We start from the raw sequence: 22,139 nt of genomic DNA, 5'->3' as shown, positions 1-22,139 counted from the left end.
CTGTGTTGATGAGACACTGATTACTTCAAAATTCTGAAGTACCAAGGAACTCGAAAGGAAAACATATGTCCTTAGTAGCTTTCTAGACTACCTCTTTCTTGTTCTAACTGTTCTGTAAATGAATGTTATAAGAAGTACTGATTTCAATATCACCGATGAGTCTCATTTCCTCTTTATTGATATTATTTTATGTTAAACTTTAGTCCAAGAAGTATTTTTTGTCACTAAAGTGGCATTTAGCACACCTGTGCACATCCCACCCTTACATTTAAAGGCTCAAGCTACCAATCTGACAAACTCATTTACAGACTTACAGAGTATCACCAGTAACCATTGGCAGAGGGATGAGGAAGGAAAGAGGAACATACTATAACAGGAAAGAAAATTTTACCAATGCTTCTGTCTGGTGTGTAGTATTTGACCTTGAAATAGCATCCTGACTTTCAGTTGGTTTTGGCATCATAGCCATGCTCTCTTCAGACACTGAAAAGTCCATTATGGTGCGACTTGTTAATATTGGCATCCATGTGTCTGAAGAGGCATTCTCATTTTAAATGCAAACAGAAACCATTTTGGGTCAGGAAACATAGGGAAAACAAAGCTAATATAAATCGTAATCTAGAGGTCATTGCTAAGGGTGATAGAAGCTGGGTGGCACTCACCTCCCAGAACAGTCCAACCAAATGGTGGGAGGCACATCATTTATGCACCAGCTTCTGCACTGTTTGTTGAGACTTACCCATGCAGAGTCATAGACAAGTTAATTTAAAGTTTACTTTTTCTTTAATTTCTTAATGTTTTTAAATAAAAACCTATATGTGTTTCAGTGGTAGTAGTTGCCACCCATGGGTCAAGGGATATAAGTCATTTGCCAGAGCTCACTTTGCTCTCCCAGTATTCATAATGCCTTGAAGTTCTGTAGTGCTTTCTCAGAGGTATCTGCATTCAGTTTTCAAATAATACTGAAGAGTTATTTTTATTGCCATCATCGCCCTTAGTCATGGTTTATAAAAGAAAACTGCCTACTTCAAATTGGCATAACTAATTATCTATAGCGCAAGGGGTTAAGTTCATTTTCTATGTTTTTCTCCATTATTTGCATTTTCCACTTTAAAAAAATATGACACACGGTACCTACTGATAAATTTCCCCCTTATATGTCTATCATTTGTATATTTCTTTCATCTTTAAAAAACGGGTAAATATTGATATGGAGATTAATGAGGATAATAAAAATGAGAATAAAATGTGAATAATGGTATGAGCGTGATTCGTTGGTAAATGTGTCAAATGATTCGGTTTACTATGGTTTGTAAAACTCTCTAATGGGCATGATTTTAGCCAGTTTCTATGCCAGGATTGTCAAACACACTGTTGGGCTTTCTACCATTTTCCTCACTTTAAAGATGTTACCTACCATGTGGTTGGGACACTGAAGTTGCACCATGGATGATTTTTCAAGATAAGGAGCTATAGCCTCTGGAAGGCATGTGACTAAGCTGGCCCTGAATGAATATTCCCTTAAGTGAAACTTAAAGTGACATCAGCTTCATAGGAGGGAGCTTGTACCATAAGGTCCTAGGTCTGCCTGGCTAACTCCTTAAGCAATCTTTGCTTAAATGTCATCTCTCTTAGTAAGAGTTTATCAACAATTTGATATAGGGAATAATAATTACATTATAATTACATTTCTTAGTCCTTCTATACCTTCCTGTTTGAGATTCTTGATCATTTTAATTTATTTATTGAGGATTTTATATATGAGTACTGCATTTACATCATTCTCTCCCTCCCTCCAATTTATCCTGTATAATTTTTACTTCTCAAATTCATGGTCTATTATTTTTTAGCCATAATTGTTACTCTCTCTCTCTCTCTCTCTCTCTCTCTCTCTCTCTCTCTCTCCTTGTGAGACTTCCCCAAACCACATTGATATATCAGTTGGCATTGTCATTGTTCAGGTGTTTTTAAGTGTGCCATCCATACTATTATATGTACTACCGTACTACACCTGTATGCGGAGCCTGCACTACAGGACCATCCATGTGCCGGGCAAGGGCCTGGAGATTTAAACACACAAAGACACACAGACAAGGACATGGGTCATCCTTGAAACAAGAATGTCCCCTTTATTGCATACCAGAGCAATATATAGATCCCTAATGGATAGCCATGCCTTAGGCAAACCCACCAGAAACCACTCTCCTGCCATCAGGAACTCCTAAAGGTCTCATTCTCAGAGTAGCTACAAACACAGGAAAGACAAGTTGTTTTGCTCAGAGCAGCTGCTAGAATAACAGATTATTTACAGGAAATTCAGGGTCTGGTCCACAGCCCCCAACATTTAAGGAGCCATGTCGTTGAGATACAGCCCCATTTCTAAGATACTATCTTGTGGCAGTCATTCTATTCCAGCCCTTCTGTTCTTGCATTCTTCCCATTTCCATTGTCTGATGTTCCCTCAAGCCTTGGGTATTAGGATTGTGTTAAAGATGTGTCATGGAGGGTAAGCACCCCGGAGTCAGATGTTCACCACAATTTGACCAGTTTTCTTTGTAACATTTTCTATATTTCTCATATCTGACACAGTGGATAAATTGCTTGGTAGTTTTCAATATGCTGAAGGCTGAAGAGAATAACTCTAATGGTTTATTTACTATTGTTCCCTTTACCTCATTTGATTCTTAGTGCACAATAGACATTTCTTAAAATACTAAATGAGTTAGATGTTATTAACAGAGCTAACTCATCATTAATTGGGTTAGCTGAGTCTTGCAGTCAGTCTTTTGCACGGATGGCTATGTCCCAATTCCACAGCCCAACATTTTCTACCCTAAATGGCTTCAATGGTGGGTAAAAGAAGGAATGAACTTTAAGATTGGGAAGAGCTAATTCCAAATGAGCATTTGGTCTTGTTTACCGGTGATATGAAAAATAAAGTCTATTTTTTCATATAGCAAATGTGTTTGGCTTAGCTGTCTGGAGCTGTTGCAATTTCTTGAGGAACTTAAGTACTATGGACCCAAACCCCATCATTAAACTAAACCATAGAGCAAACAAAAAGTCTGATCTCCCTGTGTATTGGATGATTATGTAAAGGACTATGTAAAGAGCAAATAAGATTGAAATTTGCTGGGAAAGTAAGTAAAATTTAGTCCTATATAATGTGGCATATATTTCTAAGATGCTTTGAACGAGAATGACTCTCATAGGCTCATATGCTTGAATGCTTGGTTCTCAGTTGATGGAACTGTTTGGGAAGGACTAGGAGATAAAACTTTGTAGGAAAATGTGTGTTACTAGGATGTTGTCTCCTCAAAAGGACACACCATTCTCATTCTCTCTCTTTCTGCCTTGTGCTTAGGGATCAGTGTATGAGGTCTCGGTGACAATTCCAGGACCATGTGTGTCACTTGCTAATCTCCACCATGATACTCACTGATTCTAATTCTCTTCTCCAAATTAAATGTTTTCCTCTTATAAGTTACCTTGGTCATGGTGTTTTATCACAGCAATAGAAAATTAACTAAAACGCCTTCCTACTAAATAAAGTGTTGAATATCTGACTTTATCTTCATTACCACATTTTGTTTCCCAAATGGATGACTAAAGCATCTTCAAATTCTTGAGCCAGAAATTTTCCTGGCCAAATTCTTGGAACTAAGTTTACAATTTCTCTATATCTTTCTGATTTCCTCTAGTTAATTTATCTATTTTATGACCTAAGAAATTAAATTGAATTTATCACAGATATAACTAATTATGGGTTTCACAAGTTAAATAAGTTTTTGTGAATCTGTCTTGGCTTCTCCAAGTTCTCAATAGCAGACCTGGGAACTGTGCTGTTATAGTTGTGCTAATGTGAAAGTTACTTAAAACTTCACCCAGCACACATCTTGTCTCTTCCTTGGGCTATGTGGGCCATGCTACTTCCTGAAGATTTGTAGCACAGTTGCTTTGTACCAGTTTCAAGTACCAAAAGCTTTGACACATAACTAAGCATTTTAGCTAGCCTACAGTCATTTGGATTTTTTCCATATGGCTTTAATCAACAATGTTCTTGGGATTTCCCAAACACCTGTTTCAGCCCAAACTGCAAAGCACACAGCACCTCTTAGCCTAATTTGATGATTCCGGCTGACTTTAGACTCACTTTATCAGTGCACAAAACCCCCACAAAACCATCATAGAAATATATGCCACATTATATAGAACTAAATTTTACTTACTTTCCCAGCAAATTACAATCTTATTTGCTCTTTACAAACTCATGGAAATTGAACAATGCTCGGGTAGGTCAAAGAAGAAAATTAAAGAAATTAAAGGCTTCAAAAAATTAAATGAAAATGAATGCACAACATACCCATACTTATGGGACACTTTGAAAGCAGTGCTAAGAAGAAAGTTCACAGCACTGAGTGTCTACACAAAGAACCTGGAGAACTCTCACACAAATGACTTAATGGGACATCCGAAAGCTCTAGAAAAAAAGAATCAAAACATAACCAGGAAGAGTAGGTGACAAGAAATAATCAAATTATGGGCTGAAATCAATAAAATAGAATCAAAGAAAACAACACAAAGAATAAGTGAGACAGAGTTGTTCTTTGAGAAAATCAATAAGATAATCCAAGCTTTATTCTAACTAACCAAAAGGCAAAGAGAAAATAGTCAAATTAACAAAATCAAAAATAAAAAGGGGAACTTAATAACAGACACTTCAGAAATCCAGAGAATGATCAGGTCAGATTTCAAAAACACGTATTTCTCAAAATTGAAACATTTAAAGGAAATGAACATTTTTCTGGAAAGGTACCACATACCAAAATTAAGTCAAGACCAAATGAACAACTTAAATAGACTTATACCCTCTAAGGAAATAGAAACAGTCTTCAAAAGTCTCCACCACCCCCCCCCCCCCGCCGAAAAAAAGGCCTGGGGCCAGATGGCTTCAGTGGAAAATTCTACCAGAATTTGAAAGAAGAACCAACACCAATACTCCTCAAATTGTTCCACACAACAGAAACAGAAGGAACATCATTGCCAAACTCTTTCTCTAATGCTACAGTTACCCTAATACACAAACCACACAAAGACACAGCTAGGAAAGAGAACTACACACCAATCTTCCTCATGAACATTGATGTTCAAAAAAATACTGGAAAACCAAATCCAAGAACACATCAGAAAAATGACCCACTATGACCAAGTTGGCTTCATCGCAGAGATGGTTCAACAGATGAAAATCTGTCAGTTTTCACCATATGAACAAACTGAATGAAAATAATTCACATGATCATCTCATTAGCTGCTGAAAAACTCTTTGACAAAAGAGTCACATCTATAACGCGTGCTGCTTCCGACAGGCATGCCACTTCCAACACGCTTGCCCGCTCTGGCATGTGTGTCAGTCCTGACACACGTTTCACCTCTGTCATGCATGCTGCTTCTGCCATGTGTGTTGGCTTCGTCACACGTGCTGTTTCTGCCACATGTGTCATTTCTGCCACACGTATTGGGCCTGTTCGAGTTGGCTCCAACTGGTTTTAGCTGGTTCAAACCTGTTCAAACCTCTTCAAACCGGTGCAAACCGGTTCAAGCTGGTTCAAGCCGTTGCAGACCAGTTCAAACCAGTTCAGGCAGGCTCAAACTGGTTCAGACCAGTTCAGACCGGTTCTCACTAGTTGAAGCTGGTTCAGACAGGTTTAAATCTGGCTGCCAGGCAGGTACAAGGACTCCATGACTATCTTCCCAAGCTTCCAGTTGTGCAATCAAGGATTGGTTTCATAGAAGCTGAAAAATTTTCCTGAGGTCATGCCACCTCGAGTATTCAGTAGGATCGATTTTTTAGCCTCTTCTCACTTTCCTTCCCTTGGCTCTTGCTGACATCTGGCTGGGACCCTTTCTAAATTCTCCTAAGGTCCTTTGGGTGCACAAGCGACGAACACTGAAGCCTAATCCACCCTGGATTCTCCTCACGTGCGGTGATGAATCTTTGAGTTGTGGTTTTAATTTGGATCCCAAGCATCCTGATAAATACAAGGTCACAATCACTTATGGAACTGATGTGAGCCGTGAGAGGTCATCAATGATGCAGACACAAAGCCAGGAAGCAACAGAAACACCATGTGATTCCCACACTCATCTGATTGTCACTCCCTGGCCACTTCTCATGTCCCAGCTCAGAAGTCATGATTCACTCCTCCCACCCAGCCTCAAGCACTCATGCTAAGGATCTGATCCCAACAGCAAAACAAAGTTTACTTCCTCTTGGGCCACCAATGGGCTCATCAAGCTCACTTACAAAGCACAGGTGGACAAGGGTTTGCAAGTGGGAATGTGGCTGACCCCAAAGAAGGTACACTACTAGAAGGTTGGCACCCAGCATGGGGAAGGCTTCCCTTAATTACATAGATGGAGCCTCTTTTCCATAGTCTTCCAGTATGACCATACACCACCCCTTCCTGAGACCCACGCAGCTAGGGCAGAATCCATACAAATGGCTGGGATACTCAGGGAAGGATCCAGTGGCCCTCCCTGCCCCTCCTTGTAGGAGGGGATGCCAACAGTCAACAGTCCTATGTGATGCTCTTTGGCAAGGAGCCCCAGTTGCTCTTGTGATGACCGTGGATGCTGTGCTCGGAGGATAGTGCTAAACCTAAACATCCCACGTCCGCGGGACCTATGAGTCTCCTGAGAAAGTGAGGTGAAGGATGGAAAATTGTGAGCCCACAGATGGGTTACGGCTAACGTTGCTGTGGTCCACGTCTTGAGAGTCGAGGGCAAGTGATTGGGAACCTCATCTTTCTTACTGCACGGCATTCTCCCATCTTATCACCAAGCCGAGAATCAAACCCACCCCACAGTTATGTACTTGAAATCAATGAGCTTTTCTGAGATGCAGTGATAATGAAAGAAGAATAGACCGGGTGGTTCTAGATAACATTCTGACAGGAAGCCACAAGTCCCCACGCAGGTGATCTATCAGTCACATTGATGGCCCCATTCAGAAGCCCCTGCACTAACCACATCCCCCTGTAACTCAACACAGCACTCTTCTGATTTTTGTCAAGATTACAGTGCTTCTCTGTCGCCCTGCATGAGGAGGTGCATCCCATCCCATGTAGTCGCTGAATAGTGATGTATGGTGCCGACTAGAAGAGAAATTCCCCAAGTGAACAAGCTGGTTTCCGACTTCCAGGGCTTCCTCACATCCCAAAGTCAGCATGGTCCCTGGTGTCATACCAGGAAATCAGAAAGCTTACCTGCCAATCACTTTGTTGCTTACAGCCTCCCTTTCACTGCATTGAAGTCAGGCATAGCCCTGAGCAAAGTAGGCAGCAGGCCCTCAGAAAACGGCCACTGCAGTTACCCAACCCAGTGTTTAGTTCCATCTGAACCTTTTTCTGTGCTCCATCTGACTGCCTCCCCTCCTGACCAGCCTCTGTGCCTGGCACATGGTGGGTGCTTGAAGGTGTACTTGGAGAAACACTCTCCCTGCTGGGCTCAGGCTGTCACGTCTCAAACACCACCCTACTCTACAGCCAACCCCTCCCCTGCCCAGAGTGCAGAAGTCACATTCTGACCTGTGAGTCTCAGTCTGACTCCTCTGCATCCTGCAGAGGGCCCTGCTGCGCTGCTGACTCCCACCTAGGCTTCTACCCATGACTTAGCCCCCCTCCTGGCTGACTCCCCTGATCTGACAGCCTTGTCTATTCGTCTGGATATGCCAGGCTAACTGGGCACAGGGCTCCAACCAACACACATCTGGACTTTACGGGGGGGGCGGGGGGGGAGTCTAACTGCAGTTGGGCCTCTCATCTGCCTCCACTTTACTTCTATGCCCCAGGTCCTTTCCTCCCAAGAGAAGGCAAAGGAGGAAGAGAGACAGGCTTGGAGCTCTCCAGCGCTTGAGCCTCCTGACCCTCTAGGTTTTCTGGTCTGCTTCCACAGCACTAACACTTGTACCACGTTTGTCCTGTCTCTTGAGAAGGCTACTCTTGTGCCTGTATCTTTCTTTGGCAGATTTCTAAAATTCCTGGCATTGCCAATATCCTGGACTGCCCATGATGAATAAATTCTGACCTGAAGTTTGTTCAAAGACTCTGGGTAGAGGTTATCACTCTGCCTTACACTGTCTGGCCTCAGATGCTTTTTTACACACACTTGGTGTAAGTCTCCATTGTCGTATATAACTACGGCATTCTGCATGACCTTAAAAACAGCACCATGTAGATGATTCTGTGTCCCCTCAATCTGGGGGTGAGAGGGTGGTAGAAAGGAGGAGATAGGAGTGAGAACATGGAGAAATGGGATAGTTAAGGGAGGAGAGGGATGAAGTGGGAGAGCAATGAAAGAGAGATCTTGATAGAGTCACTATGGGGTTAGAAAGAAACCTGGTGCTAGGGTAATTCACAAAAATCCACAACAATGACCCCAATTAAGAGTCCTATCAATAGTGGTGTGGGTGCCTGAACTGAACTTCCCCTCTAATCAGGTTGGTGAATACCACAACTAACATCATAGAGCCTTCATCCAGCAACTAACAGAACAAGATGCAGAGATCCACAACCAACCACCACGCCAAGCTCCAGAAATCCAAATGAAGAGAGGGAGGAGGTAATACATGAGCAAGGGAGGTAAAGATCATGAGGGAGTATTGGGAGCTGTGAACCTCCAGATCCTGAAACAACTTGTTTTCCCCTGATCTGAGTACCTACAGCTGCTCTGAGCAGGAGACCTCAGGAGTTCCTGATGGCAAGAGATTGGTTTCTGGTGGGTTTGGCTGGGGCATCTCTATCCCTATATAATCTGCCCCTGAACACAATAAAGGGGCACTCTGGCATCAAGGATGACCTGCCTCTCTCTGTCTTTGCATCTTTGTGTGTTTCAATCTCCAGCCGCTTGCCCAGTTCGCGAACTGTATGGTGGTGCATAGAGCACAGACAGGTGTGGTACGCCGAAAGGGAGAAATCTACAGAGACAGCTGAGCCAAGCTCACAGGAACTCACGAACCCTAGACTGACAGCTGTGCAAACTGCATAGGATCAGACTAGGTCCTCAATATGTGGGAGACAGTGGTGAAACTTTCACTATCTGTGAGTCCCCTGGCAGTAGGACCAGGATCTATCCCTGGTGCATGAGCTAGTTTATTGGAGCCCATTCCCTATGGTGACAGGCCATGCTCAGCCTTAGTGTGGGGGATGGTGGTTGGTCCTGCCACAACTTAAGACGTCAGACTTTGTTGACCTCACATGGGAGCCCTTACCAATTGAGAAAAGTGTATGGGGGTGGGCTAGAGAGGAGGCAGAAGTGGGCAGGAGGAGGAGGGGAGAACTGTGGATGAAAAGTAAAATAAAATTAAAAAAATAAATTAAAATAAAAAGATAAAGTGGTGCCTGTGGCAGATTGGCCTATGCCCACCCTGGTGCAAGCATTTCACATGGGCAACTGAGTCTCATGTACCTGCTCATGGAAGTGCTTCCAGGTCGCTCTGCATGCCTGACTGTTTTTGTTCAGTATGCTCCCCAGTCAAGTTCCGCTCTACCTTCACACTGGCTCTTACTAATCAGATTTGTTAGGTGTAGTTACTATCAGCTCTGCTAGGTCATTCAGGTCCTGCACCTGACATCAAGGTCTATTACAGAGCTACAATAATGAAAACAGCTTGGTATTGGCATAAAAACAGAGATGTTGACCAATGGAATTGAATTAAAGACCCAGATATTAATCCACACACTTATGAACACATGATTTTAACACAGAAGCAAAAAAGAAACAATGGAAAAATAAAGCATCTTCAACAAATGGTTCTGGCATAACTGGATGTCAACTTGTAGAAGAATGAAAATAGATCCATGTCTGTCACCATGCACAAAACTCAAGTCCAAATGTATTAAGGATCTCAATATAAATCTGACCACACTGAACTTGATAGAAGAGAAAGTGGGAAGTAGTCTTCAATGAATGTGTCCAGGAGACCACTTCCTAAATATAATCCCAATAGCACAGACAATAAGAGCAACAATAAATAAATGTGACCTCCTGAAACTGACAAGCTTCTGTAAAACAAAGGATACAGTCAATAAGGCAAAAAGGCAGCCTACTGAATGGGGAAAAAATCTTCACCAACCCCATATTAGACAAAGGACTAATCTCCAAAATACATAAAGAACTCAAGAAATCAAGCATTAAAATTCTAAATAACTCAATTAAAAAGTGGTGTACTGAGCTAAACAGAGAATTCTCAACAGAAGAATTTCAAATGGCCAAAAGATACTTAAGTAAATGCTCAGCTTCCTTAGCTATTAGGGAAATGCAAATCAAAACAACTCTGAGATACCATCTTACTTCTGTCAGAATGGCTAAGATCAAAAACACTAATGATAGCTTATATTGGAGAGGATGTGGAGAAAGGGGAACACTCATCCATTGCTGTTGGGAATGCAAACTTGTATAGTCACTTTGGAAACTAATATGGCAGTTTTTTAGAAAACTGGGAATCAACCTACTTCAGGATCCAGCAATACTCTTGGGAATACAACCAAAATATGCTCAATCATACTACAAAAGCATTTGTTCAACTATGTTCATAGCAGCATTATTTGTAATAGCCAGAATCTGGAAACAATCTAGATGCCCCTCAACTGAAGAATAGATAAAGAAAGTGTGGTACATCTACACATTAGAGTACTACTCAGTAGTAAAAAATAATGACTTCTTGAATTTTGCATGCAAATGGATGGAATTAGAAAACACTATCCTGAGTGAGGTAATCCAGACCCCCCCCCAAAATGAATATCATATGTACTCACTCATTAGTAGATTCTATCCATAAACAAAGGGCATTGAGCCTATAGATCATGATCCTAGAGAAACTAAGTAATAAAGTGAACCCACAAAAAAACTTATATAGATTCACCTGGAAATTGGAATCAGACAAAAATTTGAGATCGGGGTGGGGGAGAGGGTAGAAAGAAGTGGAGAAGGAAGGGTTGAGGAGAACTTGAAGGAATGGGATAGTTGAGATGGAGGAAAGACAGATATGACAGCAAGAAAAGAGATATCTTGATTGAGGAAGACATTATGGAGTTAGCAAGAATCCCAGCTCTAGAAAAATGCCCAAGAACCCACAGGGATGACCCCAGCTAAGACCCTAAGCAATAGATGAGAGGGTGTCTGAACTGTCCTTACCCTCTGGTCAGACTGATGATTATCTTAAATATTACCATAGAGCCTTCATCTAACAACATATGGGAACAGAGGCAATGACCCACATCATAGCACTGGGCTGAGCTCCCAAGATCCAGTTGAAGAGTGAAAGGAGTGAGGGTATGAGCAAGGAATTCATGACCATGAGGGGTTCATCCACTGAGACAGTTTGCTTGAGCTAATGGTAGCTCACCAACTCCAACTGGAATGGAAGTGAATGAGCATGGGAACACCCAAGCCCCTTTGAAGAGGGTTGACAGTTGGGGCAGACTGTGGAGCCACTGCTAGTGACACTGGGGTTTGTCTCTACTGCATGTACTGGTTTTTTAGGATTCTAGTTGTAGTATGATAGGGCATCTCTTGGGTATATTCCCAAGAGTGGTATTGCTGGATCCTGGGGTAGGTAGATCCCGAATTTCCTGAAAAACTGCCACACTGATTTCCAAAGTGGTTGCACAAGTTTGCATTCCCACCAGCAATGGATGAGTGTTCCCCTTACTCTACAACCTCTCCAGCAAAGGCTATCATTGGTGTTTTTGACTTTAGCCATTCTGAGGGGTGTAAGATGGTATCTCAAAGTTATTTTGATTTGCATTTCCCTGATTGCTAAGGAGGTTGAGAATGACCTTAAGTGTCTTTTGGCCATTTGAACTTCTTCTATTGAGAACTGTCTGTTCAGTTCAGTGCCCCATTTTTTAATTGGGTTAATTAGCATTTTAAAGTCTAGTTTCTTGAGTTCTTTACATATTTTGGAGATCAGACCTTTGTCTGATGTGGGGTTGGTGAAGGTCTTCTCACAATCAGTAGGTTGCCTTTTCATCTTAATGACAGTGTCCTTTGCTTTGCAGAAGCTCCTCAGTTTTAGGAGGTCCCATTTATTCAATGTTGCCCTTATTGTCTGTGCTACTGGGGTTATACATAAGAAGTGGTTAAGGAGTGTATTCAAATACTACTTACTCTGTTCTCATAAGCTAAAACTAATGAAATGTGTATTTTGCTTACAGGTGACTTTGCAACTCATGAAGATCATCAAAAACAGCCTAAAACTCCTCCCATTGATGCACTCAATAAAGAATTTGGTTTGTGTTACTCCTTAACTAGTATTGATCTATGAAAACAGCCTCAATTCGGGGTCACAGTGAAAGTTTCTGTGAACCTTTGGCTATTATGTATGTGCCCATCTCTGAAGCACATGCTGTGGGGATGGAAGATAGGAAAGAAAGTAACTTTCTGGTGTCCTTTGGAGCCAGCCCATTTATTCTCATACACTCCCACGCTCTCTTGTCACTTTCCATAATGTGATAAATTTACATATGTGTAAGGAATGAATTAATGAAACTACTAAAAGAATAAAATGCAAAATATACTGTAAAATGCAGTTCCTCCATTATACATATGCAAATCCTTGTGGGATAAAGAATTTTAGAGTAACCTGAAAGTTTAATATGATAAGGTCTGATAAAGTGCCTTTAAAAGGTAAGAAACTCTGAAGACAAGGTCACTACTGTGAAGGCAGTAGCACAATTCCCTATTCCCATGTCCTTGATAATGCTCTTAACATTTCTAACTCCATTAATCTACAATTTATATTTATAACCTTTCATTACTATCATGGATTAGACACAAAGCAAATTTAGAAATGATAATGTAAGAAATAAGGAGGCAATGAAAAGGAAAGCAATAATAAGCAGAACACTCTGGAAATGTGGAGGGCACTGGTCACAAAGGGACTGAAGACTGCAGACAGGTGACGGGAGCATTGTCTTCTCCCACACCTTTTCCACAAATTCATTTTTAACTTATCTATAATGACAAACTATACAACATGCATTGCTTGATATATGTGAATATTGTACAATTATATATTAACCAAATTTACGTCTCTCCAACTTTTATTATTTCTGTGCAGTCAAAGCCTTTCAAATCCTTCCTTTAGCACCTTGAAAAGTACAGTGCATTGCCATTGTATTTAGTCACTCTATTGTGGAATAACAGTCTGAAATTGTTCGCTCTTTTCTATTTGTAATTTAGTTCTTATTGAACAACTTTCCCAGACTGCTACATTCACTTGCCCTGACCTCTGATAACCACTTTTTCTGGGAATTAACTTTATTTTTTGGAGTTTGGACTTTGTATTTATGCATCTATAATTGAATTAGACAATGTGGCACAGCACTTGTACTTCTTTGAATAGCTTATTTTGCTTGGCATTATGAACTCCAACTAAAAGGCTGAATAGTATGTAGTATGGGTTCCACAATTTCTTGTTCATGTCCTCTGGTCAATAGACAATGATGTCTTCATTTCTTGACTATTGAGAATAAATACTACAGTTACAATGAGTGTGCCAATGTCTCTTCAATGTGCTTATATAATTTTCTTTAGGTGTATACTGAATAGTCTGTTTGTGAGTTTTTTGGGATAAGTGTTTTATGAAGTTTTTAGAGAGCCTCCATGCTGTACTCTCTATCCATATTAATTTACACACTCAAAATCTGAGTATGTGAACTTTACATCCTTACCAGCACTTGTTATCTTGAATCTTGATAGTAACAGGCATTATTTCTAGGGAAAGATAGCATCCCATTTGGATTTCCTAGTCATTTTCTACAACTTCTTTTGGGAAATGTCCTCTTATGTTTATTGCTCATTTTCCAATTAAATTAGTTTATGATTGAGTTAGTGTATTTCTTTATATGTTCTGGGCATCAATCCCCTTTTTACATGTATAATGTATAAACGATTTTTACAATAAAATTTGACTTCATTCTATTTGATTTCAGTTGATTATTTCCTCAGATGTGTAGAGACTTTTAGTATGATTTTAATTCCATTTTTCTGATAACTTTGGAAGTCTTTGCAAATAAAAGTCATTTTCTGTAATCAAGTCTGGAGTCAAAGGACACCTGTCTTGAGGTCCTGGTACATTCTAAAGGTAAAAATGAATTTGAATGCCAAACCGTCAAAGAATCAACAAAGAGGACCAAAGGTAAGCAACCAAAGGTAAGTGTTTGTAAAGTAGCCAAAAATCACCCTTAAAGAGAGGGTGGGGTCACCAGAACTCAGAGACCACCAAGAACTCTCTATGCTGGGCTTTTAAATAACCATTGAACTCTCCTTGCCTTCTCTTGTATTAACTACTTGATCTCCTTATCTTGGTGGTCGTTAGCCCACGGAGAAAGATGAGTGAGATCACATTAAAGCTGTTAGAGGAGGTATTATCCCTCTTTACAGTCTAGCTGCTAAGTAGGAATGGAATCTCTTTCCCCTGACTTCTTCTCTGACAGTGTGTTCTCTATTACTCTATCTCCTCACAATATCCTGAAGTGGTTCCCCTGTTTTCTTCTAATATTTTTGAAGAATTAGTCTTTACATGTAAGTCTTTTCTTGTTGTTTGAGTTATGGTGTCACTCTGTAGCCATGGCTAGCCTGGAAATCATTAAATTCTGGATTATAGGTATAAAGCCACCACAATTAAGTTTAAAGCCTTCACCAAGTTTGGGATGATTTTTGTATGTGGTGAGAACTGGAGATTAGGTTCTTCCTTTTGCATGAGCCTATTAAGTTTTCTTAGAAACTTTTATTGAACAGACTGGGTTTGCACAAATGCATGTTCTCAACACTTGTGTATATAGGCTTGTTTATGGATTATCACTTTTATTCTATTGGCCCTGTGTCTTTAGTTATGACAGCTACCAGGATGTTTTGATGATTGAATCTTCATAGTGTATTTAATTAAGATAAGACAAATATTCCTGCTTTATTCATTTTTCGTAAGAATTTTTTGGTAATCAGGAGTTTTAATATTTCCTTGTAGATTTTAAACTTGTTTTTCCAAGTCTGTGACTAACACAATATGTCGTTGCATAGTAATTGCATTGAATACATAAATTGTTTTAGGTAGTGCACATATTTTAACGGTACTGATTCTTCTAAGTTATAAACATAGGGTGTTCTGGCTTTTTGCATCTAGTATAATTTCTTTTATTATCGCTTTATTGTGAAAGATATCTTACCTCTTTGGTTAAAGTAATTCTTGGAAATTTTAATAGTTTTAGCTACTATAAGGAAGATTGATTTTGTATCTCTATTTAAGATAATTATATACTGGCATGTGGCAATGTCACCGTTTTGCATGCTGACTTTATATCTTTCACTCTTGCTACATTCATCTTCACTTTAATACCTTTTGCTGAAATTTTTAGGAATTATATATATTTCTATAATGTGCAAATAGCGACAATTTGAATTATTCGTTCCTAATTTGGTTGCTCATTATTTTATTCTCTTGCTTAATTGCTTCACGTAGGAGTTCCTGAAACTCTGTTGACTAAAAATGATCATAATTGGTATCCTCATTTTATGCCATACCTGAGAGAGACAATTTATCATTTTCCAAGTTTATAAAATGCTATGTATTTGCTTATTATACAATTCCTTCATTATACTGATATGTGTACATTCTATATCTAAATATTTAGTGGTTTTTATCATGGGGTACTTTGGATTTTTATCAAATGACTTTCTTCATCTTGAAATGTTCTACCAGTATTTCATGTTGTTGTCTATCATGTTAAATGGCTTGAGTACATTGAATTCTTAGGATCTGAATCGCATTGATCAGAGAAAGCAAGGTTTTTTTGTTTGTTTGTTTGTTTGTTTTTTTGTGTGTGTGCCCTTTGGAACTAGTTGTTAGAATTTCTTTTCATGTTTTTTTTTTCTTTTTTATTGATTTTTATTGAGCTCTACATTCTTCTCTGCTTCTCTCCCTGCCTCTCCCCTCCCCTTCAACCCTCTCCCAAGGTCCCCATGCTCCCAATTTACTCAGGAGATCTTGCTAGAGATTCTTTGCATCTGTGTTCATTGAAAATGCTGACTTAGAGGAAAGGTTGTAGAAGCCAGAGGGGTTGAGGATACCACAAGAGCAAGGCCTGCACGGTCAACTAAGAAGGGCTCATAGAGGCTCACAAAGACTAAAGCAACAATCACAAAGCCCGTTTTGGTCTGACCTCGATCCTCGGCATATATGTTATGGTTGTGTATCTTGATGTTCTGAGGAGACTCCTAACAATGGGAGTGAGGGTTGTCTGACTCTTTTGCTGTGCTTGGGACCTTTTTCCTTTTAGTAGGTTGCTTGTCCAGTTGATATGAGTGTATGTGTTTGGTCTTATTATAACTTGATATGCCATGTTTATTTGATATCCTTGGGATACCTGATCTTTTCTGAAGGGAGATAGAGGAGAAGTTAATTTTGGGAAGAGAGGAAATGGGGGACATCTTGGAGGAGTTAAGGAAGGGAAAACTGGTCAGGATCTAATATATGAAAGAATCATAAACATATATAATTCTGGCTTGTAGCTTCCTTTCTTGTTTTCCTATGTCTATGTCAGTGGCGTGGTCAGGCTCATCTTGGAAAGTGCTTGAAATAGTTATCCTTTCAAAGTTTCTTAGAATTACCAACAAATTCTGATGAATCTGATATTGGGCCTAAATTTGATTGATGGAGGAAGGTCATTGGCTAATAAAGGAACTGCCTTGACCCATTTTATTGCTTAGAACATAGGTAGGTGGAGTAAACAGAACAGAATGCTGGGAGGAAGAGGAAGTGAGCTGAGACTCCACAGCTCTCCTCTCGGGAGCAGACACCTCAGAGAGACGCCATGCTCCCTGCTCCTGGGAAGATGCACACGATGAAGCTCTGACCCAGGATGGATGTAGGCTAGAATCTTCCTGGTAAGACCGGTGCTACACAGATAATAAGAAATGGGCTAGTCCAGGTGCGAGAGTTAGCCTAGAAGAGGCTAGATAGAAATGGGCCAAGCAGTGTTTAAAAGAATACAGTGTCCATGTAATTATTTCGGGTAAAACTAGCCTTGTGGGCAGCAGGGTGCTGGGGACGCAGCCCTGCCGCTCATATTACAACATTTGATGAAGTATTTTTATACTAATTCGATATTGCCACTTATTTCTCTCTTCAGGTTTTCTATTTCTTCAGTCTTGGTAAGTTATATGTGATCAGAAATTTCATTGACAAAAGTTTTAATAATACACTCTAATTCCTGTTTGCTGTTATTTGGCCAATGCACATTCTTTAGATGCCAGTGCGCAATGCTTCAGTTTAACTAAGATGTGTTCAATGGCTTACAAAACTTCATTGAGGAAGCCCTTAATGCAGATGACTGTTTTCAATCTATACTCAGAAAGCTAAAGCTAAATATTGGAAGTCTGAGGGCATCCTAGGCCTTGTTGGGGATTCTAATCCAGTCTAGACTGCAGAGCAAAATTGGAAAACAAAAATATAAGTAAACAATTAAAAATATAAAAGTGAAAACCTCAAAAAATTAAGGTGATTTTTCAGTGATTTTTGGAACACATCCCACCAAAGGTAATCTTTTTCCAGAGTGTACATCATCCCTAGGCACGGTCATAAGATATTCACTGACAAGGTCCTGGACTAATGGCTTCATATACAGATGCTGAGATGCTGGACAATGGGAGAAAATGGAGCTAAAAAATCCTCACAAATTATCTTTATGACACGAGTTGATAAAACAAGTTGATATATTATTTTCAATATTCATCGTATATTAAAGTATATAGCATCACAAATTCAAATACCCAAAGCTGGTGTGATGGTACTTCAAACACCTCAATAATTCAAAGGGTCTGTTGCTGCCTAAGACCTCATTTAGCAAACAGTTGACTTTTCATTAATATATATATATATATATATATATATATATATATATATATATATGTGTGTGTGTGTGTGTGTGTGTGTTTGTGTATGTCTCTACATGTCCATGTTATGTGCATGTGTGTATTTGTGGGTATGCTTACCTGTGTGTTCATGTGTAGAAAATAGAGATCAGTTTTGGATATCTTTCTTAATAAGTCTCTTACACTTTTTTTTGACACAAGGTTTCCCAGTAAACTTGGAGCTCAGCATTTTAGTAGAAGGGATGTCCTGAAAGAATTTCTGAGACCCAGCTGTCCCTGCCCTCCCAGCAATGTGCTTCAATACAGATACTCACTGCTATGTCTGCCTTTACATCACTGCTAATGATCCAAACTCATGTCTCTATGCCTCCACAGCAAGCACTTTCCCCACTGAGTCATTTTCCCAGTCCCAATACTAGAGTTTTGCTTTTTTTTTTTGCAATACCTAAAATAGCAAGTAACTCGACATAGCATTGAGTACAAACACAGAATTGCTGAATAAAATAATTTGTGCAAAAAGTATCATGCTTCCTCAAAAGTACGTAGGAATGGAAAAATGTTTAATCAACATATGTTTAAGTCCCTATTCTTCAGAGGCAATTAGAGGCCTATGCATAGGAAAGGGAGTGCACAAATTACTTAATAAATATTTGCCAAGAAATAAAATGATAATAAGGATTTTAGCCAGTTGTATCGTCATAAGCAAATAGAAATGAAGCCCACTGCATTGTCTTAGGATCTTATCAGCTCTTTCTTTGGAACTCTTTTCCTACACTGTTATTTGTTCCTGAAGATAATCTCTTAATTTTTCAATAAGCTTCCCAATGGAAGGATTATGTGATGTTATGGTTGCCACCAGTGCCACTTTTATCAAAGTGAAGTGTACAACTAAAACGTCTCATATGTTGACCCATTGTGCTTTTCCTCAGATAACCCCCTCATATATCCCATTAGAGTTTCACAAGGTCAAGAACACGCTCTCAATTCTCACAATATTGCAACTGCAGATCAATTAAGAGTGTGTTAATAACATCACACTTGTCATTTTATTCACGCTCATTTTCCTTCTCCCTTTTGCTGCCCATAATCAGCTTACTCAGCTCACATGTAATGTATTAAACATGACATACCAAATGTTACCAGAAACTTTATTGATGATTGAAAATTATGAAATATGGAATACAGAAAGATGCCTGTAATTACAGGAGCTTGGGTGAGTGCTTACTTACAAACATATGGGTGACTCAGGAAGGTACATCACCAAAATTCTCCGCACCAGAGTAAGTGATGAATCACACAAGCGGCTTTATTTATTTATTTATATTTATTCATAGAGCCCCCGGTACTATTTGTAGGCAGCACTGGAGTCCTCTTCCTCTCCAACAATTGATGATTGTTTCCATAAACTTGGGGAGGGGCTTATTTCCTGTGAATTTAAAGAGTCTTTGAAATTTATGAGGTTTGTCAGTCTTGTTAGCCTCGTATGTTTTATATGCCTCCCTCCGTGAAGAACTGTTTCAATCATGTATATAATATTCCATCCTTTTCTCCATCACTTATACTCCTTCTATATAGTCTCTTCTTATGTCTCCTGGACCATAAAGAGGAGGATGTGGTTGCACTATTAATCGCTTCCATTTATGTCTGGTCATCAGGCTGCTATACTACATCGGTAATTCCTTATTCTCAACAGTTTAAGCTTTTCTGTCTTCATAATAGTTCTTGTACACTAAAAAGAAAACATTCCTTTTGACTGGAGCTAACAGCAGCAGTAATCTATGGGCAAATACACAAAGTTTAGGTGGCAGTTTCACAGAAACATCACATCCATTTGATAAATCCACAACAGCCGCTTCAATTTCAGGGCCTATGACTTCGCTCAGTCACGAATTTTGTTCTGGATTACAGTATCAAATATGGGTTCCCTCATGGAAAATGCCTGAAATCCAATTAGAAACTAGTCAACTCCACATGCAAGAATCATACCATTATAGAAACGGCACACATTTGCCTGGCATACTATTAGCACTAACGCAGTTGAGAAGGACTCTTGGTGACAATTTCCTCCTATAAGATTTCGGACAACTATATATCACTACAGAAGCCAGCTAAAAGTCTACTTCTAAAGTGGTGGCTCACGCCTTTAATCCCAGCACTTGGGAGGCAGAGGCAGGCGGATCTCTGTGAGTTCAAGACCAGCCTGGTCTACAAGAGCTAGTTCCAGGACAGGCTCCAAAACCACAGAGAAACCCTGTCTCGAAAAATAAAAAAAAATTAATAATAATAATAATAAAATAAAGTCTCAACAATATTAAGAAGTTACTATAATTAATCTTATTGTTTTCTTCAAAGGGTAGGCAAGATCATCTGGTGATAATAAAATACTCTCGATGCCTTTTATCAGTCAGTCCATTGAGGCTCCATTTCCCTCATTTTGCCTCATATTATTCAACCCTTGTCCCAAGAAGTGATGCTTAGGTTCTCAACTTCTATCACACCCATATATTCCCATCTACAACCTTCTGATCCAAGCTGGGAAAGACACTTTTATTTCCTCTTTAAAAGTCCTTCCTACTTCAAGCAATCCTTAGGTAGGGTGAAGAGCCCACTTGGTCCAAATGAGTGAGCAAATAAGTTGATGGAGCCACTAACAGGAGGATGGGTGAAAGGTTACATGCAGAGGTATGAGTAACTTGGGCAGCTGCATCACAAACAAGTTTATTTTAGTATGAGTAGTGTCACATAAAAGCTGCAAGAATAATGTTTCTGTGCAATGTGCAGGCACCACCACAGAACACTGCCCTCCTTAGCAACTCACAGAACCAGACCAGAATTCAGAGAAGTAAAGAGCTGTTGCAATAAACATTATCTCATTGTGAGCATTAAGATAGATTCAGATGCAAAGCAAAGTTGCTATAAAGAAATATGTAATGTCTTCTATAACACACACACACACACACACACACACATATATATATATAATATTTACAAATACCTCTCACATGGGTGCTTATCTTTACTGGATTAGTTTTCTTTGAAATGCTTGATCCATTGAGTCTAATATTTGATATAATATCTAATATCCAAATGTATAGGAACTTTCCTTAAATCTTTAATAAAACTGACACCTAAAAAATTCCTATAATCCTTACCCTGAATAGTGGATGGGAGTTGTGGTGGAGAAAAGGTAAAGGAAGCAGGAGAATGAGAGGGAAATAGAACTGGGATTGGTCTGTAAAATAATATTGTTTTCTTAAAATGATCCTATTTTCATTAATTCATTCACTAGATATTGGCTAGGGATGAATGTGATCAACATCAGTGTTATGTCTCATATTATATATTTGCAAAAATGCAAAGAAAAATGCATGATCAGTAGAGGTTGGAATATATGAGGAAGATACATATTACTCAAATGCTGAAGCAAACTTGCAAAATGGTGACTATTACCGTTTCTCCGTAGAGAGGTAATTTTAGCCTGCACCCTTCTATGATGCAAAAAAGAGGTTGACTGTAATGATAGAAGGCAGAGAAAAAGTTCCCTAAATACCAGTTGTAAAATACCAAACATATAAAGAAGAGTTAATGCCAATTTTCCTAGACTACTCTAAAATCTAAAGTGTGGGGGCTGCTTCCAAGCTCAGTATACATGGCAAGCATTGTCTGATACCAAAATAAAGCAGAGATACATCAAGAAAATTCGCAGACCAATATCACAGGTTGATGTAGATATAAAAATGGTGACAAAAATGTTTACAAATCAAATCCAACAAAATATAAAAATGATCATTCACTGTGATCAAAGGTATAAGAATTTTCCAATATGCTGATTAGGACATATGATATACCACATTAACAGAATATTGTCTTATTAACTGATGTAGAAAAGGCATTTGTTAAGTATTACTTCATTATGAAAATGCCAGATGAATTAGGCACAGAAGGGCACATCTCAATGCAATCCTGACAAAACATGTTAAACACATAACTAACATTATACTGATGGAGAATAAACCAGAAACTGTGCTTTCAAGATGTGAAACTAAACATGGATAGTAATTTTTACATTTTTTACTTTTTATAGAATTGGAAATCATAGATAAAATAATTTGGCAAGAAAAAGAAATGATGAATATTCAAAGAAAAAGAATACTGTCTTTAAACCACATGTTCTTATGTATAGAAAATTCCAAATTTTATAAGAAACA

This window comes from Microtus oregoni, unplaced genomic scaffold (assembly GCF_018167655.1).
Source record: "Microtus oregoni isolate MIOR12 unplaced genomic scaffold, Mior012 000032F_ref0000030, whole genome shotgun sequence".
Classification (NCBI taxonomy): Eukaryota; Metazoa; Chordata; class Mammalia; order Rodentia; family Cricetidae; genus Microtus; species Microtus oregoni.
This window is presented reverse-complemented; position numbering follows the sequence as displayed.